At 39.9% G+C, this 17087-nt stretch overlaps 1 protein-coding gene across 1 annotated transcript in view; it reads right to left on the bottom strand.

Annotated features, from left to right (window-relative positions):
- Window positions 1-1583: 1583 nt before the first annotated feature.
- Window positions 1584-17087, bottom strand: part of KCNK10 (potassium two pore domain channel subfamily K member 10) — a 201318-nt gene continuing 185814 nt past the window's right edge. Inside the window, exon 8 of the transcript XR_011648283.1 lies at window positions 1584-1709. The gene's annotated coding sequence lies outside the window, so the exon portion shown is untranslated. The remainder of the gene's footprint in view (window positions 1710-17087) is intronic.

Genomic DNA, 17087 nt, shown 5'->3' with positions numbered 1-17087 from the left:
TAACACGAATAGACATCTGCACACCGATGTTCATAGCTGCGTTGTTATTCACAATAGCTGAAAGTTGGAAACAATCCAGGTAGCCATCAACTGGTGAATGGATGAACGAATTGTTGTGTATACACATAATGGAATATTATGCAGCAGTAAGAATCAATGAAATTTATGAACATAAGACAACATGGATGAACCTGGAGGACATTATGTTGAGTGAAGCAAACCAGACACAGAAGGACAAACACTATGATTGAACTATTATGAGCTAAATATATTACGTTAACTCATGGAATTTATAATTAGAATATAGGTCCCTAGAAATAGAATGAGGGTAGAGAATGGAAAGCTGATGGTTAATCTGAGCAGAACTGGTTAAACGGTTGTAAATCTTTAGAAATGGAAATGGTGAGAGCATACTGTGTTTTTGACTAGCAGAGCTATTACGTTACTGGCTATGACAATGGTTGAAAGGGAAAACCTAAGGACATTTATATTACAAGAAGGAAAGCTAAGAAGTGTGGCATGGGACTGTATAACATAGAGAAACCTCATGTAAAATACAAATATGATATTGCATATATAAGACTGTTTTTACAAAATATAAATATAAACTAGAGAGAATGAAATAGAACAGCTTCTATGTGCAATGGGGGAAGAATAAATTGCAAGGTGATGAGTTTTGTTTGGTTGGGTGGTTGTATTGTTATTATTACTAGAATAATGAAAATGCTCTAAAAATGATTGATCAGTGCACAACAATGTGATTATACCGAATACCATTGATTGTACACTTTGGATGGATTTATACCTTACTAATATCTATCAATAAAATAGATTTGTTTAAAAAAAACTTTTATTGGGCTCCTACCATGCATAACACACAAGGATTTTTTAAAAAGAGATGTGCTTTAGCAACAAAGTAGGGTTTTAAAGAAAAAGGACATTTCAACTATAAGGTAGTAAAATGCAGAATGCTCTAGACCACCCACAGGTGTGTTGGACTGCCCCCCTCCCCCACACACACACACACTATATCTATTAAGGAAAGATCAGCTACCACCTAGCTTGATGTGGTTTCAGGTTTGCACAGGCAGCCAGACTAGAAAAGGGACTTGAGTGAGGTACATTTTTAGCTTTAGGGTTTCATAAATTCCATTTGTTTAGAATGTTGGTGAGGAGAAAGAGAATTCCCTAAAATGAGAATACTTCCACACAGCTGTTCAGTTTGCTGTGCCATAAGCCTAAATATTCTTAGCAGATTCATTTTAAATTAAATTGTCAGGGCAAAAAGAAATGTAGATGTGCATTCCATGCATTTTAAAGTGCAGCCGAGTTTTAAGTAATCTCGGTTCATTTTCATGGCAGACTTGCTTTTTGCACCATTTGTCCTCCCACAAAAAGCGATTTAAATAATCACCCCACATGATATTCCAGACTTCCTAACCTCTTCCCATACTGATTAAAACATCAAAGTATATCTATAAATCAGGAAAGCCACTTAGCATTCATTTTAACATCTGTAAGTATTAGGCAGCTTTAAATGTTTCCTGAAATAGGTTTCTCACACACACGATATCCAAAAAAGATCAGATAAACAAACTTATTTATTTTGAATCTCTTAATGATTGTCTGGGATCTTGTTAAACTCTTGGTGTCTGTTTCCCTCAGGCTGTTCCTCTGCTCAGCAAATGAAGATATTTCCCAGCCAGCTCCTGCAAAGGAAAAACATTGGTTTAATTAACTGGCATTCAGTGCAGTCCAGCAGGTTGTTTCTTAAATACCTATTATGTGCTGGGTCCTGTCCTGGGCCTGTGGGGGGGTACAGAAGTCAATAAGATGCTGGGTTTTCTGATAGAGGCACAAGCAAAGAGCCCCAGAAGCCTGGAGGGAGAGACCAGTTCCTGTGTTTGGGACTGAAAAATGCTTCCTAATGATTCCCCCATGTGAGCTGGAATTTGGAAAGGAGGACAGTTTGGACCTGCCAAAGGGGGAGGTTTGGACATGAACATATTTTTATCTGCTATTTTCACTCAATGGTATTGCCACAGACATTTTGCATATCATCAAATATCTGAGCATGTCAATTTAGGTTTACTTATCTTAACTTTGAATAAGCTCCCTAGAGAATCAATACAAGAGAAAAGCATAGTGAAAACTAATACTGGAGAAAATAAAAATGGACATGTTAAAACCAGTAAGGAATGTCGTGATAGTGCAAGATGGCAAAACCCCGTGATGGATGAGAACACAGCTAGGACACATCTAGGATCTTGGAGGACGGTCCTAGCCCATGTGATTGTTCTGGTAGGACTTGCTCATCTTCCTGACCGCCAGGAACTATGGAGCACTACACATCTGTGTGGATCCCACTCTACCCTTGGGTCTGATAGTAAAGGGGATGATAGTGTCACCTCATGGTGTATTAAAGGGGGGAAAGAACATCAAGTGGTTCACAGCAAAGTTCAGGAGATGTTAGCAATGCCATCAACGATTTGGGAAGTAAAATGGAGAGTTCTAGTCTTGCTTTTTATGTATAGATTAACCAGTTCATTCTTTATAAACATTTTGAAGATGACAAGGGTGATTATTTCAAGACCTTAAGTCTCCACCCAGTGGAACGCACTGAAGAACCAGTATTGTACAAGAGGAAAGAAAAGATGGTATGACCTATTCATTACCTTCTAGAAGCCTACTATCTGGCTGGGGGTGACATGATAAAAAAATTTTTTTTAAAGGCAAGGACACACTTAAAGCAAACTCAATTTTTTTTTAATGATCTAATAAGAATCTATGTGAAAATACTTTGTAAATTTTAAGTGCAGTCAAATGTTAAAAGGTTATTACTGTTCGTTAAGCAAACACTGAGCTTTTTCTATGTTTCAGACAATATTTTGCCTATTGTTAATAATTGCTTGCAAGTTAGCATGGTGAGTTCAAACTGAGTCAACAGTTATCTAGGAGACCTAGAAAGAAGGAGCAACCCAAGCGGGTTGGGGGCTCCCCCTTAACACTGTTAGAAACATTTTGGACAGCAACATGGTTCTGGACCATAGCGTACAGAGCAGAAGTTTAAACTCAGGCCAGAGCCTGGAATCCAAGCACTGCCATTACTAGTTATTTGACCTTAAGTGAGTCTTAAAAAGGTCACTGGGATACCATACCTCGAAGGGTTCCCACAAGAGTTAATGATAATACGTGTAAAGGGCCTGTTCCACACTCGGGACACTGTAAATGGAATCCCTAACTGTCGTATGTTCAGCTTTTTGTCCCACTCTATCAGGTACCGGACAGTGGCTTTGAGTGGGACACTGCCTCGGATCCTCAGTATCGTCACTTATAAGCAGTGGTAATAATTACAATGCCTACCTTATAGGATTGTCCTAAGAAGCAAGAGAGACTGTAACTGCGAGTGCTCTGTAAACTATGCAGCATTCTACACGTCCAAGTCTTCGTAAGCATTCACATGGCATTGCAGAGTTCCAAGGCCTGTCCTAATCTCAGCCGTCGGCTCCTGTAGCTCCTGGTGAGCTATCTGACACCATAGTTCTTTCTTGCCTCCGACAATCCCAAATAGGACATTTCATAATTATTCATTCTCTTAACTCTAAATGGACTAAATTATGCCTGAGAACGACTGGACCTCAGCAACTGAGTTAAATGACAGTGTCCATATAAGTCACAGTGTTAACTCAATGCAAAGTGACAGATCCTTCCTGTAGCACATTCTAGAAATGTGATTATACTGAATAAGAAAATATTGACCAGGAGCCTTGCCCTGATTGCACGAGGCCTGTTTCGTATCCATTTGGAAGGATTAAGCTTTGAGAGTGAGGCCCTAGAGAGCAGCCGTTTGTCATTAATCATCTTTCTCGGGCTCCCAGCTTGTGAGGATTGAAGGTCACCTCATTTTCAAAATTTCCTCTTCAGAATTAGGGGCTTTTCTAGCCCATGAATAATGGAATTCCCTATTAGTCATAAATAGGAGGAAATGTCTGTATTTTGACTCCATGTGAACAAAGTAAAAGAAAATAGTCCCTTTACACTGTCATAGATGAGGCACATGAGGATACCTGAACTCAGGTTCTTCATTTCATTGTATTCACTGTGCTTGGCTGGCATGCATCTTTTTAGTGAATTGTTTGAGGAAAAAACACAGAGCACATAGACAATCTTGTACAATCCTGTACTGGGAAATTTTCTTTCTTTTTTCTCTTTCCGCATGACTTCTTATCCTAAGTAGACCTCCCCTCTTCATCATAAGTAAATGCCCCCTCGCCAAACAACCACCCCCATGCCACAGTGAGCAATTAATACCATAAAGGACCAAGCCTGGGATTTTCACCAGCCTGAATCGGGGAAAATTGGGAAAGGTGATTTCGGAGCCACCGAGGATGACACTCAGAAGACCCAGGCAAAGAGCATTGACACGACTGGACGTTACTCCTCACCACCTCTGCCTTTGCCAGTGGAGAAACTCCAGGATAACTGCAATCCCTGCAGGCCTGGCTGCCTCAAGTTCCCATAATCATAGCCCTTTACAGGACCCAAGTAAGGAGGCATTTCTCCTGCTCGGTCTTAACATCTGACCCTGACCCTGAGTGGGCATGGTTGAAGCAAAATAACTTCAGACCTTCATGTGAACATTTCATAAGAGATGGTCCTGAAGCCCAGTTAGAGAGGTCAAAATATTGGACAGAACCTTGGCCACATGGCACTTTGAGCTGAATCTCCTCAAAAGAGAACAACCACCAATGCAGACTGGGGTGGACAGAATTCTAACAATTCTTCCCCCACTTCCAAGATTCCCATCCATTAGTTATTAAACCAAACACTAATCTAGATACTGCCATGTGGGAATTTTATAGAAATATAGGAAAACCTCACTTTATTGTGTTTTGCTTCATTGCTCTTTGTAGATACTGATTTTTACAAATTGAAGGAAGGTTTTCCCAACTTTGCCTTGAGCAAGTCATCAGTATCATTTTTCTAACAGCATGTGCTCACTTTATGATTCTGTCACATTTTAGTAATTCTCACAATATTTCAAACTTTTTCATTATTACTACATCTGTGATGGCGAGCTGTGACTTGTGATCTTTGATGTTACTATTGTAATTGTTCTGGGACTCCATGGGCTCTGACCATGTAAGATGGCAGACTTAGTCAGTAAATGTTGACTGTCTCTGATTGTTCCACAGACTGGCTGTTCCCTGCTCTTTCTCCCTCTCCTTGGGCCTCCCTATTTCCCTGAGACACAAAAATATTGAAATTAGCCAATTAATAATGGTACAGTGGTCTCTCAGCATGCAAGTGAAAGGAAAAGTCACACGTTTCTCATTTTAAATCAAAAAGGTAGACGTGATTAAGCTTAGTAAGGAAGGAATGTCAAAAGCCAAAATAGGCTGCAAGCTAGTCCACTTCCACCAAACAGTTAGCCAAGCTGTGAAAGCAATGGAAAACTTCTTGCAGGAAAAAGTAAAAGTGCTACTCCACTGAACACACGAACGATAAGAAAGCAAAATAGCCTTATTGTTGATATGGGGAAAGTTTTGGTGGTCTAGATAGAAAATGAAACCAGTCACAACATTGCCTTAAGCCAAAGCCTAGTTCAGTGTAAGGCCCTAACTCTCTTCAATTCTATGAAGGCTGAGAGAGGTGAGGAAGGTGCAGAAGAAAAGTTTGAAGCTAGCAGTGGTTGGTTCATTAGGTTTAAGGGAAGAAACCATCTCCATAACATAAAAGTGCAAAGTGAAGGAGCAAATGCTGATGTAGAAGCTACAGTAGTTATTCAGAAAATCTAGCTGACATGACTGATGAAGGTGGATACACTAAACAACAGATTTCTTTTGTTTTGTTTTTAAATTTTTATTCTTTTTGAGTAAAAAAACATACATATATCTTCTCATATCACTTTGAATGTCCTCAGCCTACTTATTTTGAATTTCTTTTTTCTTTATTTTCTTTTAAATGTTATATTCAAAAAATATGAGGTCCCCTTATAACCCCCACGCCACCCCTCCCACATCAACAAACTCTTCCATCATTGTGGCACATCCACTGCACCTGGTGAATACATTCTGGAGAACCGCTGCAGCACATGGACAGTGGTCCACATTGTAGTCCACACTCTCCCCCAGTCCACCCCTGGGCCATGACAGGACACACAACATCCAGCATCTGTCCCTGCAGCACCACTTAGGACAACTCTAAATCCTGAAAATGCCCCCACACCACATCTCTTCTTCCCTCTCCCAAACATCAGCAGCCACCGTGGCCACCCTCTCCACATCACTATTACAATTTCTTCCCTTACTAATCACAATAGTTCCCCAGCAGAACACCAGTAAGTCCACTCTAATCCATACTCTATTCCTCCATCTTGTGGACCTGGGATGGCTATGTCCAGTCCCCCTCTATATCAAGAGGAGGCTTAGATTCCACATGGATGATGGATGCAATTCTCCTGCTTAGAGCTGTAGGCACTCTTGGCTCTCTGGTGTGGTGATTGACCCTCTTCACCTCCCTGTCAGCTGGCCAGGGTAAGTCCAAGAAACCAGAGGGTAGGAGCTGCAAGTCTGCTGAGGCCCAGGGCCTGGCCATCACATGGACAGTTCAGAGATTCAGGTCTCCTGAGTATACACCAACCCAAATGCCAACCACAGGTCCGCTAAAAGTAACAGAAGAGGCATGTGTTGAAAGGTTATATCTGAGTCCAACTCCATCACACTCAGGAACACAAACTCCAAAGTAGGGCCAACTGACATGGCCCTGAACTCCAGTGCCATCTGCCCTGACCATAGAACCTGTGGGTCGCTGCAGCCCTCAGGAGAACCAGCACCTGGGTTTCCATCTACCTTGGCTGTCTCTGGTACCCTGCTGAGGCATGCATAAGCATCACCCCCTGATGACCTCCCGGCTCTTTTTTGGAGACTCGTAGCCATATAAACTCATTTGTCCTTTCCATTTCCCCCTTTTATTGAAGGTCAAAATGCAGTTTTTAACATCTGATACCACATGTAAGCTAAGATATTCTGTTGGTCTGAGTTGACCTCTTTGTTAAACAACAGATTTTGAGTGTAGATAAAACAGCCTTCTATTGGAAGGTGATGCCATCTAGGACTTTTATAGCCAGAGAGGAGAAGTCAATGCCTGGCTTCCAAGCCTCAAAGGATGGGCTAACTTTTTTCTTAACAGCTAGTGAAGTTGGTGCCTTTAAGTTGAAGCCGATGCTTATTTACTGTTCAAAATTCCTAGGTACCTTAAGAATAATGGTAAGTCTATTCTTCCTGTGTTATGTAAGTGGAACAACAAGGTTTGGATGATAGCACATCTGCTTACAACATGTTTTACTGAATATTTTAAGCCCACTATTGGGACCTAATGCTCATTAACTAGGTGCCTTTCAAAATATAATTGCCCATTGACAATGCATCTGGTCATGTAGGAACTCTGATGGAGATGTACAATGAGATTACTGTTATTTTTGTGCCTGCTAACACAACATCCATTCTGCAACCCATGGATCAAGGAATAATTTTGACAACTTTCAAGTCTTATTATTTAAGAAATACATTTTATAAGGCTATAACTTCTATAGATAGTGATTCCTCTGGTGGATCTGGGCAAATTGAAAGCCTTCTGGAAAGGATTCTTCATTGTAGATACTATTAAGAACATTTGTGATTTATGGGAGGAGATCAAAGTAGTGACATTAAAAAGAGTTTGGGGGAAACGGACTTGGCCCAATGGATAGGGTGTCCGCCTACCACATGGGAGGTCTGTGGTTCAAACCCCGGGCCTCCTTGACCCGTGTGGAGCCGGCCATGCACAGTGTTGATGCACGCAAGGAGTGCCGTGCCATGCAGGGGTGTCCCCGCGTGGAGGAGCCCCACCCGCAAGGAGTGCGCCCCATAAGGAGAGCCACCCAGCATGAAAGAAAGTGCAGCCTCCCCAAGAATGGTGCCGCACACAGGAGAGCTGACACAAGATGATGCAACAAAAAGAAACACAGATGAATGGACACAGAGAGCAGACAATTGGGGGGGGGGGGCAGTGCGGGAAGGGGAAGAGGGAAAGAAATAAATTTAAAAAATAAATCTTTGTAAAAAAAAAGAGTTTGGAATAAGTTGACTCCAAACCTCATGGATGACTTTGAGGAGTTCAAAACTTTGGTAGCGGAAGTAACTGCAGATGTGGCAGAAATAGCAAGAGAACTAGAATTACAAACAGAGCTTGAAGATGTGACTGATTTGCTGCAATCTCATGATATAACTTGAACAGATGAGGAGTTGCTTCTTATGTATGGCAAGGAAATTAGTTTCTTGAAATGGAATCTATTCCTGGTGAAAATGCTATGAAATGACAACATAATATTGAGAATATTACATAAGTTTAGTTGATAAAGCAGCAGCAGGGTTTGAGAGAACTGACCCCAATTTTGGAAGAAGTTCTACTGTGAGTAAAATGCTATCAAACAGTATCACAGGCCACAGAGAAATCTTTCATGAAAGGAAGAGTCAATCTATGTGGCAAACTTCATTGCAGTCCTCTTTTAAGAAATTGCCACAGGTACCTCAAGCTTCAGCAACCCCTGCCCTGATCAGTTGGCAGCCTTCAACACAAAGACAATAATCTCCATCAGCATAAAGATTACAACTCACTGAAGACTCCAATGATTGTTAGAATTTTTTAGCAATAAAATACTTTTTAAGTAGGGAAATATTTTTTAAGCAAAATACTACGGTACATTTAATAGACTGTACTATAGTATAAACATAACTTTCATATGCACTGGGAAACCAAAACGTTTGTGTAACTTGATTTATTGTTCTGTTTGCTTTATTGTGGAGGTCTGGAACAGAACCCACAATATCTCCAAGAGATGTCTGTAACTAAAATCCCACATACCAAGTTAATTGGCCATAAAATAGAAATTAACTGTGTATGCCCAGTGTATGGAAATTAACTGTGTGTACCCTTCGCAAGCAGAGAGTTTTCTCCAGCTTCTAGCAGAAGGAGAAATCAGAGATCTGAAGCAAAAGAAGTATTCAATGTACAACTGCTGGCCTGAAGATGGAAGGGGACCCTGCAATAGCCAGCAAATTAATAGGGATCTCAGTCCTACAACTACAAGGAACTGAATTCTGAATAAGCTTGAGAGAGGACTCTGAACTTCAGATGAGAACACAACCATACTACATCTTGCTTTCAGCTTGAACAGACAACTCAGCTCCACCATGCTAGGCTTCTGGTCTATGAAACTGTGAGCTAATAAGTGAATGGTGTTGTTTTAGCAGGTTTTTTGAGAGAGTCCTCACATACCATAAATCTAAACACTTTAAAATGCACAATTCAGTGGTTTTTACCATATACACAAAATTGTACAACCAACACCACTGTCTAATTTCAGAGCACTTTTATCATCCCAAAAGAAATTCCATATTCATTAGCAATACAATATTCCCTCTGCCCCTAGTCAGTAGTAACCATTAATCTACTTTCTGTCTCTATAGCTTTGCCTATTCTGGGTGTTTCATATAAATAAAATCATGCAATATGTGACCCTTTGTGTCTGGCTTCTTTCAATTAGCACGATGGTTTTAATGTGCATCCTTTTCATATTATGTAACGGTACTACACATCCTCCTCAATGCTTGTATTGTCTGCCTTTTGTTGTTGTTGTTTGTTTTAAGTCTTAGAATAGCTGAGGGCTAGGGTTTAGGGCAGAAGTAAGCAAAATTTTTCTGTAAAAACCCACCCAGAAATAATTTACCCTTGGCGGACCAGGTACAGAATAGTTGCAATTATTCAATTTTGCTGTTGCAAAAGCAGCCACAAACAATGTATAATTGAAAAGACATGGCTTTATTCCAATAAATCTTTATTTACAAAAACAGATGGTAGCCCAAAGAAGATATACAGATGGCTAAAGAGTACATGAACGATGCCCAACATCATTATGCATCAGACTAATGTGACTTAAATCCATAATAAAAGACCACTTCCCACCCACAGAACAGCTATAATTAGACAGACAGTAACAAGTATTGGCAAGGATATGGGGTAATTGGAACTCTCATACTTTGCTGGTGGGCATGTAAATTGGTGGAGTCCCTTATATTAAACATAGAGTAAACCTTTGACTCGGGAACTCCACTCTAGGTATATGCCCAAAAGAAATAAAGTCAAGTTTCTACAGAAAAACTTGTACAAGAATGTTCACAGCAATATTATTCATTATAGCCAAAAGTGGAAACAATCCAAATGTCCTTCAACTGATAAATTGATAAAGAAAATGTGGTATATTTATACAGAGAAATATTATTTGGCCATAAAGAGGAACGAAGTACTGATTTCTTATGTGACTCTATGTAGGGGGGAGGCAGAGAGTCAATGTTCATAGATTCTAGATCCTGGTCATCACTTTCCTTATCATCATTGTTAACTCAGTTGGCAAGACTGCCAGTCTGTGTTTGGATCCTCTTTCCTGAGCTGCAATATGAAAAGTACAGCTAGGCAGAAAACTTGGACAATCATAGGGTGCACCTCATTTATTTCCTTCCCTCAGGGATAACAGTCCAGTGCTGCCTGTTTCCCAATGTAATAAAGTCATTGAATCCTGTATTTTGCCAGCTCTTTTAGTTGTCAAAGGTGGGGGGACTGGGGAGGGTAAATTCAATCTCTGCTATCCCATCATGGCTGGAAGTAGGTGTCCAGTTTTTCCTGTTTTTGAACTTTATAGAAATTTATTCATGCAGTGAGCATTTTTTGTCTCTGGCTTCTTTTGCTCAACATTATGTTTGTGAGTACTAGCTGTATTGTTGCAAGTAGCATTTGTTCATTCATTTTTGTGGCTGTTTTGTATTTGCAACTCAGCACCTACTTATTGATCTCTGGCTGTGTGAGGGAACTGTGCGTGTTCTGAGGATACAAGTTTCATCAGCTGTTAGGAGTTGGATTGTGTCTCCCCCAAAAGTTATGTCAAGTCCCAGACACTATGCATGTGATCCAAAGTGGAAATAGCATCTCTGAAGGTGTGATCAGTTAAGATGATCCCAAACTGAATTAGGATTACTGTCCAATGTGATAGTAATCTAATATGACCAGTGTCCCCATAAGAAGGAAATTTGGACACAGAGACAAGACACAGATAGAAGAAAGCCATGTGAAGGTAGAGACGGAGATTGGATAATGCATCTCCAAGCCAAGGAACACTGAGGATTGACAGCAAACACCAGAGCCAGATGAGGCAAGAAAGGATTCTCCCCTACAGACTTCAGAGGGAGTGGGGCCCTACTGGTGTCTTAATTTTGAACTTCTCTCCTCCAGAACTGTGAGGCAATAAATGTGTTGTTTGAAGCCACCTAGTTTGTGGTATTTTGTTACAGCAGCCCTAGGAAACTAAGACATCAATATCGGAACAGTTTCCACCTTCAAGCAATGTATGCTTGGATGCAGGATTCAAATAACTATAATTCATGAGCCAAACCTGCCTGCCACCTGTGTTTTAAATAAAGTTTTATTGGAAAACAGCCACACACATTCATTTACAGATTGTCTATGGCTGCTTTCATTCTATAATAACAGAGTTGTGACAGAGATCATATGCCTGCAAAGCCAAAGATATTTACTCTCCGGCTCTTTACAGAAGAAATTTGCTGGCTCCTTGTCGTGACAATATTAGTAGCAACTTTTTACAACAGAATCCAAATATGGAAACTGAAGTTCAGAGAGGTTACAAGACTTACCTAAACTGCTAGTAATTTAAACCCAGATCTGTCCAGTGGTGCAATGATTCATGTTTAACCACTGGCTCTCCAAAAAATAACTAGGCATTTTATAAATTTTCTTTAATATAAATTATAAAGGATATGTGTACCACACCTTACAAATAAATTTGTTACAACTTTACTGAGATATATTTTGCATACCATAAAATTCACTTATTTAAAATGTAAAGTTTGGTGGTTTTTAGTTTACTCAGTGTTACATGTCCATCACCAAAGTATAATTTTAGAACATTTTCAGTTCCCCCAAAAGAAACCCTATATGCTTTAGCATTCATTCCCCATTCCTACTTCCTCCTCCCACCCAGACAACCACTTATTTACTTTCTGTCTCCATAGATTTGACTATTCTGGACATTTCACATAAACGGAATCATGCAATTTGTGGACTGACAATATTATTTATTGTGAACTCCATATAGCCAAATGATTCTCACAGAAATGTTGCCTTTGATTTTTGCTAAACTCTTTATCCATAACCAACCAATGGTTACACTGATGATCAAGTGCAATTCCAATGAGAATGTTCATTAATATCTTCACTTAGATATCTAGCAGTAAAATGAGAGTGAAGGACAAAGGCATATATCAGAACTTTTGTCAACATGAGCAACGTCTTTGCTGAACAGGATAATAGTTTTCAAATACTGAAAGAATATTTTCTCAACATCTTGTGCTGTTCACAATGTAACAGTCATTAAACACAATCCACTTTTAAGTTTAATTCCATTATTAACATTTTCTCCATCACTTTCTTAAGTCTAAACCAGGGGACAGTGAACTTTTCTAAAAGGGACAAATGTACCACACAGTCTCTGTTGCAATTGTTCAACTCTGCCTTTGTAGCAAGGATGCCACCACAAACAATATATGTTACAAATGGATGTGGCTGGGTTCCAATAGAACTTTATTTTCAAAAACAGGTGGCAGGTCCACAGCCCATAGTTTGCCAATCTCTAGAGATTTATTTATTTATTTATTCAATAAAATAAATCAAGACCTGATTTATAGCATTTGGCAATTTCTGGGGTGTAACTACTCCCACATGGTGAATTTCAAGCTACCAACATGACATCGCTAGCTTCAGTTTTAGGAAGAGATGCACAGTAGTACACAATTATATAGAATTTCCCTCATACTGATAAAATAAACACAAATCACCTGAAGAATAGGTAATAGCAAAATGTTGTAAAAGAATTAAGAAATTATGAGTTTTGAGTACTTCTTACATTTCATTTTAATGTAATTTGCTTAATTATAAAAGTTTATATAATTTAATTTTTATTAAGGAGTGCATTTGGTAACTGGATTTCCAAGTTCCTGCAAATTTAACAATTACTGGGAAACGGACTTGGCCCAGTGGTTAGGGCATTCGTCTACCACATGGGAGGTCCGCAGTTCAAACCCCGGGCCTCCTTGCTCCGTGTGGAGCTGGCCTATGCGCAGTGCTGATGCGCGCAAGGAGTGCCGCGCCACGCAGGGGTGTCCCCCGCGTAGGGGAGCCCCATGCGCAAGGAGTGCACCCCGTAAGGAGAGCTGCCCAGCGCGAAAGAAAGTGCAGCCTGCCCAGGAATGGCGCCGCCCCCACTTCCCGTGCTGCTGACGACAACAGAAGCGAACAAAGAAACAAGATGCAGCAAATAGACACAGAGAACAGACAACTGGGGGACGGGGGGGGGGGGGGAATTAAATAAATAAATATTTTTTTAAAAATTTAACAATTACTTGATGAGCTCGTATGGGACAGCTAGCACACAACTGTGTCTGCCTAATTCCATAACTTGAGCTTTTACTAATGATGTACCCAAGAACTAAAACATAACATGAGAAAAACATGTGCAGAATATTACTTATGTCCTCAATCCTTCATCTCCCTTCTCATGTAGAACCTGAATCTATCAATGAGTTCCTCTCCCCCTTTTGCACTGCTGGTTCCTCCTTCTCTGACTTCTCAACCTCCGCCATACACATGTTCAAGGCTACCTCCTCCTAAAATACTTGCCTCAGTATCTCTTAAATTCGACCTCTCCACACCATTCCTATTACCACTAATCTAGATTGGGTTCTCACATGACTTCAAAATTATTTCAGTGGGCTCTCAAATGAGCTCAGATTTCAGCTCTCCAATCCATCTTCCATACTGCACTGCTCACTTCTGATAAGCTTCTATGATGATAGAGCCGCCGACTTAAAATCCTCCCTTCAGTCTTCATTACCTATAGTATAAATTCACAATTCCCTATCCTGGCACTCATGTTATTTTTTAAAACTTAATTTCATGCACTCTATATGCTAGCCAGATCCTAACAGTCTAAGACTGGTAAGCATCTTTATTCCACTCTACATGCTAGCCAGATCCTTCTAAAAGTCTAAGGCAGGTAGGTATCTCTATTCCACAAGATCATACAGGGACCCGGGTTTCTTCAGTCTTACTACTCAGCTATCTTCTAGGATGTTGCCCTTTATATTATGGAAGCTTCTTTGCTACTATGTATGCATTCCAACCAATAGGAATGAGAAAAGTGAGGACACAGAGAACAAGTGATTTCCTTTAATGGAAGTAACACATTAATTGTACATATCACTACTGCTCCCATTTTATTGGGGAGAACTTATTCGCATGGCCACATTTAACTACAAGGGAGGCTGGGAAATAAAGTCTCTAGCCATGTGTCCATCATTCTTCTAAACTTTGGGAGGGGGGAGGTGTTCCATTAATAAGAGGAAGATATAGTAATATACAATGGCAAGTATTGGACAGTGCAGTACTTAACATGTGAGATCCGTGGAATATTTTAAATTTCTTAGTGCTATATTTTCCTGCAAGAGTACAGTCTTTGCTCTGGCCATTCTGTCTAAAAGTAAGTTGTAAGAGGAAAATCCATATATCTTCATCAGACTATAAATGTTTCGGTTATAGAAAACCCATTAATGAGGGGGGTGGGGAGTATATGGGAACCTCATTTTTTTAAATGTAACATTAAAAATTAATTAATTTAAAAAAAGAAAACCCATTTTAAGATAGGTGAAGAGATTGTATTTTTTTTTATAAAAGGGTAAATATTGGATAAAACATGCTAAGTAGATTTCAAAGATGCAAAGAAAGTAAGTTTCTTAACAGTAAACTCACGAGCAAATCTCCTGCCAGAAACTCTGATTCCTTTCTGTGGTCTAAAGGAAACTATTAATTCACAACAAAGCACATGTATTTCTCTATATTAACGTGATACTGAAATTCCATGTAAAGCATGTGGAGTAAGTATCCTCAGTAACTCAAAAATATAGTTTGGGGAAGTTATTTTTAAATTATGACCTTATTAAATCTCTATATGATTGTTTTAACTTCCCAGCTACTAAAACAAATCCCATACAATGGGTTGGCTTAGCAACAGGAGTGGATAGGCTCTTGGTTTCAGAGGATAGCAGCCTTGCTTCCTCCTGGGGTCAGTAGATTCTGGCTGGGCAGCAATCTTGGGGTTCCTTGGCTTCTTCATTACATGGCAATGAACATGATGGCATCTCCTCTTTTCTTTTCCAGATTTCACAGACTTCCAGCTTCTGACTACTCCTCATGGCTTCTCTTTCCATGTCTAATTTCCTTTGCTCATAAGGGCTTCAGCCATATTGGATAAAGGCCCCCCTCATTCAGTTAGGGGACATCTCAATAATACCTTCAAAGGTCCTCTTTACAAATGCGTTCATACCCATAGGACCAGGATTAGTACCTGAGCAAGCCCTTTGTGGGAGACAAAATTCAGCCTCCAAACATGACCTTGATAAAATGTTATAATATTGACAATGTGGACACAACATTATGTGATTCGAGTAGCTTGTTAATAAAAATTTAATGAGCACCTACAAGGTGCCATTCACTCTACAAAGGAGTATAAAGGATACAGAAGGTATGAGTAAAACATACCTTCCTTTCTTTCCATTTCCCACCTTAACACCCTAGTTCAGACCCTTGTCATTTGTCTCAGGATGACTGCAAATGCCTTCCAAGTGGTGATTCTAATGGCACTTCTTAATCCCTTCAACTCCCCCTGCATATTGCCAGCTCTCTATTCTTTACTCACAACTTTAATTATATTGCTTTCTTGCTCAAAACCTTTAACAGCTCCCTATTATAATACATCACATACTTCTGAACCTGGCATTCAAAGACTTCAACAGTGCAGCTCCTTTTTGGCTTTGTCTCTCACTACCCACACTATTGACTAGTCTTTGACCCATAAATAAATCTTTGGAATTGGTACCACCTCTCTTTTGCACATGCTATTCTCCTTGACTGGAATACTCTTCAACCCCATTCTTTTTAGTCAAACACAAAACTTACATTTCCTCTAAAGCTTCTCACCCTAACTTCCTTGTCCATAAGTGTCTCTCTAGTTTCTGATTTCCTATCATTCAATCCTTACAGTCATATGTGTAATATGTATGCCAGAATGAGCATGGAATACCAATTGTATTAGTCAAGACTTTTTGTTGAAGTGACAACTCAAGCAAGTTGTGACCAAAAAGAGGACATTTATTATTGAAAGATACTAGGATAAATTATATTATTAAAAGATCAAACAAGGACTAGAGTGCAGCTGAACTTCAAGAGCAATTGAAGCAGAGCACTGTCCAGTCTCTTCCATGTCTTGCTTCCACATCTCATGGGTTGACTTTGTTTTCTCTCAAAGCAGATGGCTTCCTCCACATGCCAGGACATATATCACCCCATGGCCCCTCAATTTCCCATTTTGCAATGCTTATCTGTCCCAGAACAGAAAGCAGTTTATTGTTTTATACTTCCTGTTAGATAAATCCCAGGGAAGGATTCCAATTGGCCTGACAGCACCCATTCCTGAACCACTCAGCTATAGTTAAAACATCAGTGCTTTTTAATACATACGTGGCTACTAGGAAACAAACTCCTATGTATCAAGGACTCTTTCCAGAGTAAATGTTTATTAACAAGATAATAATCCCAAAAGGTGTCTGTACATTCCATCCCTTGGCTTCCCAGCATATGTGCATGTACATGGGTCTGAGCCCACATACACATACACAAACACATACACACACACACCCTGTTTTCAGGGGGTCAGAGTACCATGGTCTTAAATGAGGAGAGAACTATCACTGAAGTGCCCAAAGATGTATCTTCTGCAGTCAAGGTGGTTGTCAGGGTACTCCTCAATGTTTCAGGGCCATTCTTTGTGATACATTTGTCAGTTCCCTCAGATCTAATACCCCAGAGCAAGAGTTTTGGATTCCTGAGAGCATAGCCACTGCTGCACCCCGCCTTTCTCATTCTCT

The sequence above is a fragment of the Dasypus novemcinctus genome, chromosome 3, assembly GCF_030445035.2.
Source record: "Dasypus novemcinctus isolate mDasNov1 chromosome 3, mDasNov1.1.hap2, whole genome shotgun sequence".
In the NCBI taxonomy this organism is placed as follows: Eukaryota; Metazoa; Chordata; class Mammalia; order Cingulata; family Dasypodidae; genus Dasypus; species Dasypus novemcinctus.
This window is presented reverse-complemented; position numbering and strand designations above follow the sequence as displayed.